Below are 12,700 nucleotides of genomic sequence, written 5' to 3'. Positions count from 1 at the left end.
AATAAATAAGTGATGACCTAAGGTTAGCATATTAATTATATTAGTAAATCAATGATGACCTGAGGTTAACATTTATAATATGAATAAATCAGTGATGATGAGCTAAGGTAAATATTAATGGTAATAATAAATCAGCTATTCATAATAATATGAATAAATCAGCTAAGGTAAATATTAATGATATTAATAAATCAGAAATGATGACCTGAGGTTAACATATTAATTATATTAATAAATCAGTGATGATGACCTGAGGTTAACATATTAATTTTATTAATAATCAGCTATGATGACCTGAGGTTAACATATTAACGATAATAATAAATCACTGATAATGACTTGAGCTAAACATATTAATATTAATAAATCAGTGATGATGACGACCTGAGGTTAACATATTAATTATATTAATAAATCAGTGATGATGACCTGAGGTTAACATATTAATAATATTAATAAATCAGTGCAGATGACCTGAGTTTAACATATTAATGATATTAATAAATCAGCGATGATGACCTGAGGTTAACATATCAATAATATTAATAAATAAGTGATGACCTAAAGTAAGCATATTAATTATATTAGTAAATCAGTTATGATGATCTGAGGTTAACATATTAATAATATGAATAAATCAGTGATGATGAGCTAAGGTAAATATTAATGGTAATAATAAATCAGCGATTCATAATAATATGAATAAATCAGCTAAGGTAAATATTAATGATATTAATAAATCAGAAATGATGACCTGAGGTTAACATATTAATTATATTAATAAATCAGTGATGATGACCTGAGGTTAACATATTAATTTTATTAATAATCAACTATGATGACATGAGGTTAACATATTAACGATAATAATAAATCACTGATAATGACTTGAGCTAAACATATTAATATTAATAAATCAGTGATGATGACGACCTGAGGTTAACATATTAATTATATTAATAAATCAGTGATGATGACCTAATGTTAACATATTAATTACATTAATAAATCAGTAATGATGACCTGAGGTTAACATATTAATTAATCAGTGATAACATATTAATAAATCAGTGATGATGACCTGAGGTTAACATATTAATTATATTAATAAATCAGCAACGATGACCTGAGGTTAACATATTAATTATATTAATAAATCAGCGATGATGATCTGAGGTTAACATATTAATTATATTAATAAATCAGCGATGATGATCTGAGGTAAACATATTAATTATATTAATAAATCAGCAATGAAGTCCTGAGGTTAACATATTAATAAATCAGCGATTATGACCAAAGTCAACATATTTAACAGAATAAATAATCAGATTAAATAAATTTACCGTCTCAAATAACCTGTCTTGTGTTTAAACTAGTGCTATGTTGGTTCACCTTTCTGGCGTTTGTCTTTAAATGAAATTGACATAATACATGCTAAAAACCGAATTATTAGACAAAAATTCGCTAAATTAGCAAGAGACAAGCTTAGTCACGTTTAATAGCTAGATTTAAATTCAAAACAATATTGTTAGCTTGTTTTAATTGAAGCCAGAAAGTAAATCGCAGTAACGGTAGAGCAGCACGTCAATCTAACGTTAGGTAGGGACGGCTAATAGGCTAACTTAATGCAAACTAAAGTTAAATGTTGCTCGTTTGCGTCGCTAGAAAAAAAGGGCAAATCCATAAACACATATGAATTTTACAATCATTACTGCTTCTTTAAACTTATAGAAGAAACCCGGTAATCTTACCTCTTCACGTGTCCTCTTCACAGGTGGAAATGGCAGTTGAGTTGCGTGTGCGTGGGTGTGTGTGGGTGTTTTCTTCTTTTTTGAATTTGCGATTTTGGCGGACTCTGCAGGGGGGCACATAATGATGACGTAATAACGTTTGATTGGCTGATAGAGATGTTGTCCCTGGGTTATCATAAATTATGTTGGTCTCAGGACAACTAGCACTTGGCAAAATCAGGACGAGCGGTTTCCTCATCTGAGAGGTGGGAGAGAGCGTCTGCCTTAATGTTCTTCGAGCCAGGGATGTACGTGACTTGAAAGTCGAAGCGTGTAAAGAACAAAGCCCATCTTGCCTGTCTAGGGTTCAGACGTTTACAGGATCGAATGTACTCCAGGTTTTTATGGTCTGTAATGACGGTGAATGGGTGTTTGGCGCCCTCAAGCCAATGTCTCCACTCCTCTAAGGCAGCCTTCATGGCGAGGAGTTCACGGTTTCCCACGTCATAGTTTCTCTCCGCGGAGTTGAGTTTGCGGGAGTAGAAAGCACAGGGATGGAGTTTCTTCGTAGATAGGGATCTCTGGGACAGAATGGCTCCAATGCCAGTGTTAGATGCGTCGATTTCAACCACGAAAGGTTGCTCGGGATCAGGATGACGCAGAATGGGTGCACTGGAGAAACGGGTTTTGAGCTGGTTAAATGCTCGAGTGGCGCCTGGGTTCCACTTAAGGCGGGCATTATTAGCCTTGACCATGGCTGTAAGTGGAGCAGCTACTGAGCTAAAGTTTCTTATGAACCGTCGATAGAAGTTGGCAAAGCCCAGGAATCGTTGTAATTATCGGATGGTCTCCGGTTGTGGCCATTGCATAACTAAATCGACTTTCTGCTGGTCCATAGCCACACCTTCGGGACTGATGATGTAACCCAGGAACGATATACAGGTCTGATGGAACTCACACTTTGAAATTTTAGCGTACAGCTGGTTCTGAATGAGGCGTTTGAGCACCGCTCTGACGTGCTGGATATGCTCTGATAAGGAATTGGAGTAGACCAAGATGTCGTCGATGTACACTATGACCCATTGGTTGAGCATGTCTCTGAATATCTCATTTACAAAAGCCTGGAACACGGAAGGACTGTTTGCTAGGGCATAACGAGGTACTCATAGTGGCCGTTGATGGTAGAGAACCCGGTTTTCCACTCGTCTCCCTGTCGGATAAGGATGAGGTTGTAAGCACTGTGGAGGTCCAATTTGGTGAAATACTGGGCTGAGCGGAGCTGTTCAAGGGCTGCTGGAACCAATGGTAAGGGATAGCGATATTTGACAGTAATTTCGTTCAATCCTCGGTAGTCGATGCAGGGGCGTAAACTGCCATCCTTATTTTTAATGAAGAAGAAGCCAGCTGAAGCAGGTGATGTGGATGGTCTGATAAAGCCCTTTTCTAGCTCCTCGGAGATGTAAGTGTTCATGGCTGCAGTCTCAGGTTGAGAGAGAAGGAAAATTCGACCACGAGGGGGCGTGTTGCCTGGCAGTAGTTCGATGGCACAGTCATTTTCACGATGAGGAGGGAGCTTGGTAGCTTTCTGCTTATTAAAAGCCTCGGTTAAGTCATGATAAGCCTCAGGAATTTGACTGAGTTCAGGGTCTTCGGTGCTGGTAATCATGTTGATTTGGACTGGGGAAACAGAATGCAGGCACTGGGTAAAGCAGTGATCGCTCCATTTAATGATCTCACCAGTTCTCCAGGAAACTTGAGGGTCATGTAATTGTAGCCATGGTAACCCGAGGATTACAGAGTGTCAAGGGGAGTCGATGGCAAGGAGGGAAATCTCTTCTACGTGGAGAGAGCCTGTTTGTTGAGATATTGGTAGAGTTTGGAATTTTATGTGTCCCTCTCCCAGTGGGCGCCCATCTATAGCAGTGATGGCTAGGGAGGAATCACAGGAGGTTAGAGGAATGGAGTGAGTGATAGCAAACGTGTAATCGATAAAGTTGCCAGCGGCTCCGGAATCGATCATGGCCATGGTCAAAATCTCAACTTCTTCGGGTTTCAAACTGACAGGTATACTTATGTCAATAGTGGTTGTGAAAACTGTGGTAGCACTCACCGGAAGGGTCTTAGGGGGAGGCTTGTTGGGACATAAGACCTTAGTATGACCTGGAAGTCCGTAATAGAGGCACAGGTGATTTCTCCTCCTTCGTTCACGTTCCTCGGGGTTTAGACGGGTTCTGCCCAGTTGCATAGGTTCAGCGGGAGTTTCAGGAGATACAGGACTGGAAGCAATAGAGCATAGTGGGTTACGAGTGCGGAGGAGAATGTCTAACCTTATGGATAGTTCGATCAGCTGGTCCAGTGTTTTTCCCTCGTCACGACACGCCATCTCTTTTTGCAGTTCTGGTTTCAGAGCCTTTCTGTAGAGTGTAGTAAGTGGATCATCAGCCCAGCCTGTTTGCGCTGCCAGAGTGCAGAAATGCAGTGCGAATTCAGCTGCGGAGCGATCTCCCTGTTGAATACACAATAGCTCCTCACCAGCATTACGACCACCCTCGGGGTGATCGAACACAGTGCAAAAACGTTTGAGAAAGTCATTAAACGAGGGAAATATCGGGGTGCTGTCTGGCCAAACTGCAGTAGCCCAGTCTAATGCTTTCCCGGTGAGCAATGAGCATACAAAAGCAATTTTCCCATTTTCGTCCTTAAACAGATGGGGCTGTTGGGCGATGAACAGTTTGCATTGCAATAGAAAGCCTTTACATTTAGCTGGGTTACCTGAGAACTTGTCAGGAAATGCCAATCGAGCTCCGGAGACCGTCGGGGGTTGTGTCACAACGGGTTGACTCAGAGAGTAGTTGGCGGAGAGTTGCGCTGTGGGAGCAGCTTGCAGGTTTTGCAGTGATTTCACAAGTTCGTCTGTCAACTGAGTTAAGTTCGTTAGTTGCTGTTGATGAGTGGTCAGTACCTGAGCTTGAGCTGTGACTTCGTGAGACAAAACCTGTATGGCTGCGGGATCCATGTTGGGCGAAGTCTTCTGTAACGGGGAGACTGACACAGAGGGATCCATTTGCAGTATTTATTAAGTCACACTTTACTCAACATACAACACGCACGACTGTGCGAACATACAACATACACAGCAATGAAGATTAGGGCTGGCGATTGACAGACACAGTGATTACCAGGCATGGGTCAGAGGCAGGCAGCGTGAATCAGAGTCTGTGTAACAGGCTTGGGTCGAGGGCAGGCAGCGAGTATCAGAGTCCGTGTAACAGGCTTTAAGTTGTGGGCAGGCAGAAGGCAGAGCAGAGTCAGGAAACGGGCTGAAGTTGTAAACAGGAGATCAGGCAGGATTGAACGCTCAGTAATGCTGGCCGGGGCTAAACAAGACTTCGCAAAGACTGTGTGAGTGTGAGCTGCTTATAAAGGGTACGTGGGTCATTAACGGAATGAAGATCAGGTGTGCTGGATCAGAGTGAATGGATGACGTAATGTTTAAAAGTCCGGAGATGGTGGCCTCTGCTGGCCAGCGAGGGGAATGACTGGGACTGAGTCGGTGACATAGTTATACTATAACTCATTTACCACCAAGTGTAAGTTCAAAGCACACCATTTTATAAAAACTGCAATGCTAAAATGGTGCAAATTCATTTATTCTTGTCATGACAATTTTAATTATGAAACTTTAAACCTCACAAAAACAGAAGGGATGTTTATGAACAAATTACTAGGCAACAGATTTAAATTCCTCTGACTCGTATTCACTGGCTGTTAGCACTCGCAAACTGTTTAAGAAATATTTATAAATAAATGTTTTATCTTACACATTGAAATAAAGCATTTTGTTATCATGTTTAAAAACATTACTTATATTACGATATTACATCATTTACTTACCCACATTAAGTTGCAAACTCAAAGGCTTTTGTTCATCGTAAATTTTAAAATAACTATGGTATATTTTAGGCACTTCTCTAATACTTCATAACAAAAATATTTTATGTGTTCATAAGATTAATTAATTTACCAAAAATGGGTTGCAGCTGGAAGGGCTTCTGCTGCGTAAAAAACATGCTAGATAAGTTGGCGGTTCATTCCGCTGTGACGACCCCGGATTAATAAAGGGACTAAGCCGAAAAGAAAATGAATGAAAGAATTAATTTCTTTTAGATTTGGAATGAGATTAGGGGTAAGTAACAGTTACCTCAAAAATTTAAATTGTCTTTAAGCTGCTATTACTATAATATACAGTAATATGAAGTATTAAATACATTTCAGTAGTTCAGTACTTTCTCCTTGTGTCATTCCATTGTTATTATCCATACAACTTATGTAACTAATATATATGTAAATATATATGTATATATATATATATATATATATATATATATATATATATATATATATATATATATATATATATATATATATATATAATATAGATTCATTCATTCATTTTCGTCGGCTTAGTCTCTTTATTAATCTGGGGTCGCCACAGTGGAATGAACCGCCAACTTATCCAGCATATGTTTTATTCAGCGGATGCCCTTCCAGCCACAACCCATCACTGGGAAACACCCATTTACACTTATTGTAACATCCCTTGGATGTATTTATCATTATTATTTATTATTATTGTTTATTTGTGTGTTTACTGCCCATTGGGAGTGGTTATGTTGTGTGTTTCTCTTTTACTTTTACTGTGTCTCTCTGCCTGCTCATTAGGTAGAGCTGATTGGGCCCAGGTGCTGCAGTAATGCGCTGCTGCAAAAGAGCACTGCATCTCAAACCACAGAGAGGTTCACTTCTCCCCTGTTCCAGACTCGTGATTGTTGTGGTCATACGTTGTGTGTGTTGATCTGGTTGGTTGTAAAAAGAAGTTTAATGGGCTATTGAGTTAGAATTGACTTCTGTGTGTTGAGAAGCTTTTGCGTAGTGGAATTTTACAGGCAGTGTGTCTGTTTTCTTAGTTATTATTTAAATACATATATTCTTTTGTGTGTGGTACGTAAAAGGTAATTGTATTGTTTCTTTGTCTGACTTTTTGATATAAAAATTGAAGCTGTAGGGAGAGGGTGCCATTTTTATTTTTGTAACTGTTTGACTGTGTTTATTGATAGTAAGGGAGTTGAGGAAAGCCTGTGTTTCATTTCTTTTCTTTTACCTGAAATTAGGTTATTTAGTACTCCTCCTGAGCTAGACCTGTTTTGTTTGTTGTTTTGGTTAATCCTTCTCCTGAGATTTACGCTTAATTTATTGATTAAGAACCAAATAATAAAAATAATTTAAGTTTACGGCTTGTGGTTGTTTTACATTTCTGAGGCAGGATTGAAGTGTTCCCTCAATATTGGTTTATTTAATTTATAAACAATTCATTAATTTGGACTTCTTTTTTTCTCAAATTCTAAATTTTAATTTTCTTTGTTATTGTCCTTCCCCAACCCTAGACCAAAAAGGGGAAGGGACGTAACACTTATACACTTCCGTCAATTTTAGCATACCCAATTCACCTGTACCACATGACTTTGGACTTGTGGAGGAAACATGAGCACCCAGAGGAAACCCACTCAAACACGAGGAGAACATGCAAACTCCACACAGATATGCCAACTGAATCAGCTGAGGGTCGAACTAACCACCTTCTTGCTGTAACGCCTGTTTCACACCGCAAGCGTCAGCGGCGCGTGAGCAGAGCGTGAGCAGCACGTGTGTTTTCGGCGTCCATGTTAACAGATTAGATATTTCATACCGCACGCAGCAGCAGCGCGTCAGAGCGAGGCGTGAGCGTCGCCGAAGCAGCAGTGCAGCGATAGTTTCGGCGCTGGGTCTATTTTTGACGCGCTGCTCACGCTCAATTAAAGTGACAGTGCATTGAGAATGACCAAAACACATTGAATGACAGTAAAAACTAACAATTTTACCCAATAAATACGTTAATAATGTCAAATGGTTTATATATAGTCATTCAAATGAACTTAAAATGATCATAAACGGCAACAAACATTTATTTAGGCCCGAACTACAAAACCAAATGTAAAACTATTTTACTATCAGTTTTGCTTAAGTTGCACACTAGTGTTGTAGGAGAGGGGAAATGGAATATTTAAGGGATTTGTAGTCCATAGCGAAGTGTATTGTGGGTAGTGTAGTGCGACACGCATGCTGGATGATGTGAGCTCGCTGTGTTCTGTGCAGCTAGCAGAGCAAGAAAGTTTTAATCGGCTTTGTTTTATGTTCACTCGAATTATTCCTACCGGGAGCTGTTTGCACTGTGAATCTGACAACACGAAAATAAGTAAAAGAATGTCATGCATTAATTACTTTTGTCCGTCTCATCATCTGCACGAGCATGAATTAACGAGCTGTTATTCTGCCGCTGGACATTACTGAAGCGGAGAAAGCAACACTAGTTTGATCATGTATAAATATCATTATAAATATATTGTATAAATATGATTATAACTAGGTCTACAGCAACCTGATAATCAAAAAACAAATGACATGATATCACAGGCGATTGTCTTCTGACTGTAGACAATTCTCATATAAGTTAGCTTTAGAAGCATACAGTACTATTTGATCTATAAAATTTGTAAAATAAACATTTGCAGGTTAATGAAACAGCATAGGAGGGGCCTTGGTACAGATGAAAAGTTTAAAAAGTGTATTTGTATATAGACGGGTAACTAGATAGAATAGACAGAGATAGGTTGATCTCAGCAGCAGCTGCCGAAGAGCTGCGCGCTGCAGACGCAGCTGGTGTGAAAGGCAAACGCCTGCGTGCTGCTACTGCTCGACATACGCGCTGCTCACGCTCTGCTCACGCGCCGCTGACGCTTGCGGTGTGAAACAGGCGTAAGGTGAACATGCTACCCACTGCGTCACCTATATTCACGGTTAAAGTCAGAAATATTAGCCACGTTTATTTTTTTTCACCAATTTCTGTTTAACGGAGAGAAGATTTTATCAAAACATTTCTAGACATAATAGTTTTCATAACTCATTTTTAATAACTGATTTATTTTATCTTTTCCATGATGACAGTAAATAATTATTTACTAGATAATTTTCAAGACTCTTCTTACAGCTTAAAGTGACATTTAAAAGCTTAATTAGGTAAATTAGGTGAACTAGGCAGGTTAGGGTATAGGGCAATAATTCTGACTTCAACAGTATACATATTTATATTATGTATATACATAATCATCATATCCACTATTTGCATATGGAGACCTTGTGAAATCTAAATAATGCAATGTTATATTACAGTAAAAAACTGAATGGAAAAAATGTATATGTAGAACACTAGAGAACAGGCTACTAGAGATCATAGAAAATATAAACTTGCCTGTAAATACACTTCATCCAACTGAAATGACTTGCATGGGAATGTAAAAATATAGACTTCGTCCTTACACTTTTGCTAATTCGTCTACATAACTTTTTGCACTGCCTGCAAATAAGTAGTAAAGTTATTCATAAACATGTATTACCTTTGGCAATGCAAACAAACAAACAAACAAACAAATAAATAGACAAGTTAAAATAATCTCAGTCTCATTTGTAGCCATCTTATTTTAAGTTTGAGGACTGCTTCTATATTGAATCAAACAATAATTTAAAGTAATTTAAAAGTTGAAAGCATTGAAAGAAAATCTAAATTTGAAAGGTTTCAAACAGTTACAGTACTATAAGAGGGTGAAACTTGTAAGTGCTTAAAATAATTGTTAAACTTGAAGCAAATATGCTATACATATTTACTTTACATATTACTTTTATTGATGTTATTTTCTGAATAGGATATATATATATATATATATATATATATATATATATATATATATATATATATATATATATATATATATATATATATATATACTTACCAGATGTAGCCGTCTTTATAAGATGTCACCATGTTCATGCTTTTGTTGCATTGTCTTTTTCTTTGCATTGACAGTATAGACCAATTACCAACCTACGTCACACATGACGTCACACGGGTCCCCGGTTGCAAAAAACAGACAGGCTGCAATGGGAAAGATGTTGTGTTGTGTGGTAGGATGCCGAATTCGAGTCCAAAAATAGAAAACTTAACTTTACCATACACCACACACTTCTTTAATACCGACTGCAGATGTCTTTGGCTAAATGGGAGCTGAATGAAGTGAGGAGCTAATTAGAAATGCTGGACTCTGCAGTTCTCATATCATATCAGGTCAGTTCACGCTATGCTGAATCATACACATCACTCGTTTTTGATTGCTGAAATGATTTCAGCAAAAACAGTTACATATGGTTAATTAAACTGCTGACACTGAATGCTAAGAATGAAACGTGAAAGTTATGTTTATTAAGGTAAACTTAGTTTTATATTCACACATTTATTCAGTTACAACTTGTGACAAACTCCCTATATTGTTTACCACGGCACTTTGAATATTCTGAAATATTCAATAATATTTTGAATAGTCTGAAATGCCCTGCAAGTGTGACTTGAAAACAATATTAGCACTGTTTATTTGACTGTAAACAATGTTGTACTTTGATAGTCATTGGCTATTGCTAAAATGATTTCGCTATTTAAAGTTTGCAAATAATATTTTTATAAAATTATATTATAGAAAATTAAATTATAGGAGAAAGTGTAAATGTGCGTATATAAAACCAACTTTACCTTTATGTGTAGGTTCACATATCCTGCTGTACAGGTGAAGTTCACTGTCAGAATGCAGTTGTTTTGCGTGTTGGTGATTAATTACCCAGGCCTTGTATAACGTTAGCTCCGTCTTGTTTTCTTGTCTTTGGCTAGGCGGATTCTCGGTGTTTAGCTCTTGAATCTGGTCATCATGGAGCAATATTTATTGCACATGACCTCAAAGAACAACATTGTTGGCATCAAAAGACTTGTAGACCTTTAACTTCTCTTGTGTAAAATCACTCGGAGCGTCATTGAGATTGTATATTTGGGGCTGGATGCTTGGTCATTTCGTCTTATCCAATATTCATTGGGAGGGTGCTATCGCAAATGGACCTGTCAGATGAACGTCGCTCACTTTAACGTTAATTTTGCTGAATCACTGTGCTTGTCACTGGGCAACGAGCTGTTAAAATATGCTGAAAGCATTATGTAAATAATATATATAATATGTAAGTAATATATCTTATTTCTAAGACAACAACAAACTCTGCATCTGCATCTGATGTCATTCCCTCGCAGTAAATGCTGGCGCTCCCGGTTGCTTTCTGCCACCTCCCTGCGCGTGCATCCTGAATGTCTCTCTTAGCCTATTATACAATAGTTTGAATGTTTAATGCAGTTTGCTTAAGCTCACCTTCATGTACTTAAGTGTACAGTATTAGTGCACAAATTTTCAAACTAACATGTCTATACCAAAAACATATACAATGTTGTTAGGCCAAACTGTGGGCTGGCCCACTCGAAACAGAAGTTCACTGTGGGCCCATAGCAAGTCCACACAAAGTGGAGTGTATATAGCCACAATGGGCGAAGTATAGGTATACTATCTGGGTCAGAAGTATGTCCTATGAGCATGCTCTGTGGGTATTTAGTAATTACCAAAATAGTTAGGTCCCACTAATACTAAGTTGAGTCCAGGCACAAAATGTGCCTATAAGGTCCCAGTAAAGCACTTATATGCAGGGCCAATGTGGCTTTAACACAAAACAAAACTAGTTCACTTCTACTATGTAGCAAAATAGCACAATATCACTTCAACTGCATAATTACATATTTTGAAAGGATAAAGTAAAATCAGTAGTAAATGAAGCAAATAAAAATATAAAGACAACAAGGACTAATTTTCAAAGGTTTGGGACAGAATTGCTTTAGTTTATAAAAATGCAGATATAAAAGTAACCTTGTAAACAATTATTCCTTTTTAATATGTTAACTTTTCCATTTGAATATGTTAAAATATAATTTATTCCAATGATGTTAAAGCTGCATTTGAGGCATTTGTGTCCTACATAAAATAATTTGAGAAAAAACAAAACATTTTACTTAAAATTTACTTAGTTTAAAAAAAAAAAGTAAGATTTTTATGTGTGTATTTTCTTTACCATTTGCACCTTAAGATTTCCAGAGTAAAGAATTTATTAAAATATTCACAGGAGTTCCAGGATTATAAAGTTATAGATATTTCAACAATTAAAATAAATTTAGGCTTTGATTATTATTTTTTTTGAGAGAGAGAGAGAGGGAGGGGGGTGCAAACAAACTAGTTTAATTAAAAACAAGAGGATGTATGCATGCAGAAAACTATTTCTGCACTATTCCCTGAGAATCCCAGTTGTAACATGCACACAGAAAAAATATACATCGCTCATGCGTTGTGAGACTGGCGAAACAGCTTTCCATGCAGAGGTGTCTGCACACAGTGAGTTTGCATGTCAACCTAAATCACCAGATAAAACTAAAGTTTAAATCAGGGGTTTTCAACTGGTTTGGCCATGGGACCCACATTTTTACATGGTCATCAAGCCGCGACCCAAATTTTTAGGAACTATAATACAATTTTAGGAATTATAATTCATTCAAATTTATTTGTTAACATACACAAGTAGTGACAGATAAATTATAAGAAAATCACAAAGACTAACAAATACACAATATTTTATTGCTGTCATATAACAAAATGTATAAAATTATAGAAATAAAAAAGTGAAAACGACAAAGACTGTAAACAGTGGTTAGGGTAAGGAAAGGTTCAGTTAACATAAACTAAACTAATAAATATTTAAATATAACTAATAAAACATGTTGTCTGGTTTCTAAATGTTGTTTTAATTTAGAAGGTTTCATGCTCTCTTGTTAGAGAACCTCACTACTTATGACACATTGAGGCTTTAAGTCTTTTTGTCGTCAATATATGTAAATCCACACTTTACATATTTGGGATCGTTCTTGCGCTTCAACATATTTGTTGTTATAATTAAATTAAACTTCA

General features: G+C 37.1%; 1 protein-coding gene across 2 annotated transcripts in view; it reads left to right on the top strand.

Annotated features, from left to right (window-relative positions):
• Positions 1-7,023, top strand: part of LOC141380211 (uncharacterized) — a 29,337-nt gene extending 22,314 nt beyond the window's left edge. For both annotated transcript variants that reach the window (XM_073937475.1, XM_073937476.1), the window contains exon 14: positions 6,456-7,023. The gene's annotated coding sequence lies outside the window, so the exon portion shown is untranslated. The remainder of the gene's footprint in view (positions 1-6,455) is intronic.
• The last annotated feature ends 5,677 nt before the right edge of the window (positions 7,024-12,700 follow it).

Source organism: Danio rerio, chromosome 22, assembly GCF_049306965.1.
Source record: "Danio rerio strain Tuebingen ecotype United States chromosome 22, GRCz12tu, whole genome shotgun sequence".
NCBI lineage: Eukaryota > Metazoa > Chordata > Actinopteri > Cypriniformes > Danionidae > Danio > Danio rerio.
Note: the sequence above shows the minus strand (reverse complement) of the source record. Positions and strands in the feature narration are given on the sequence as shown.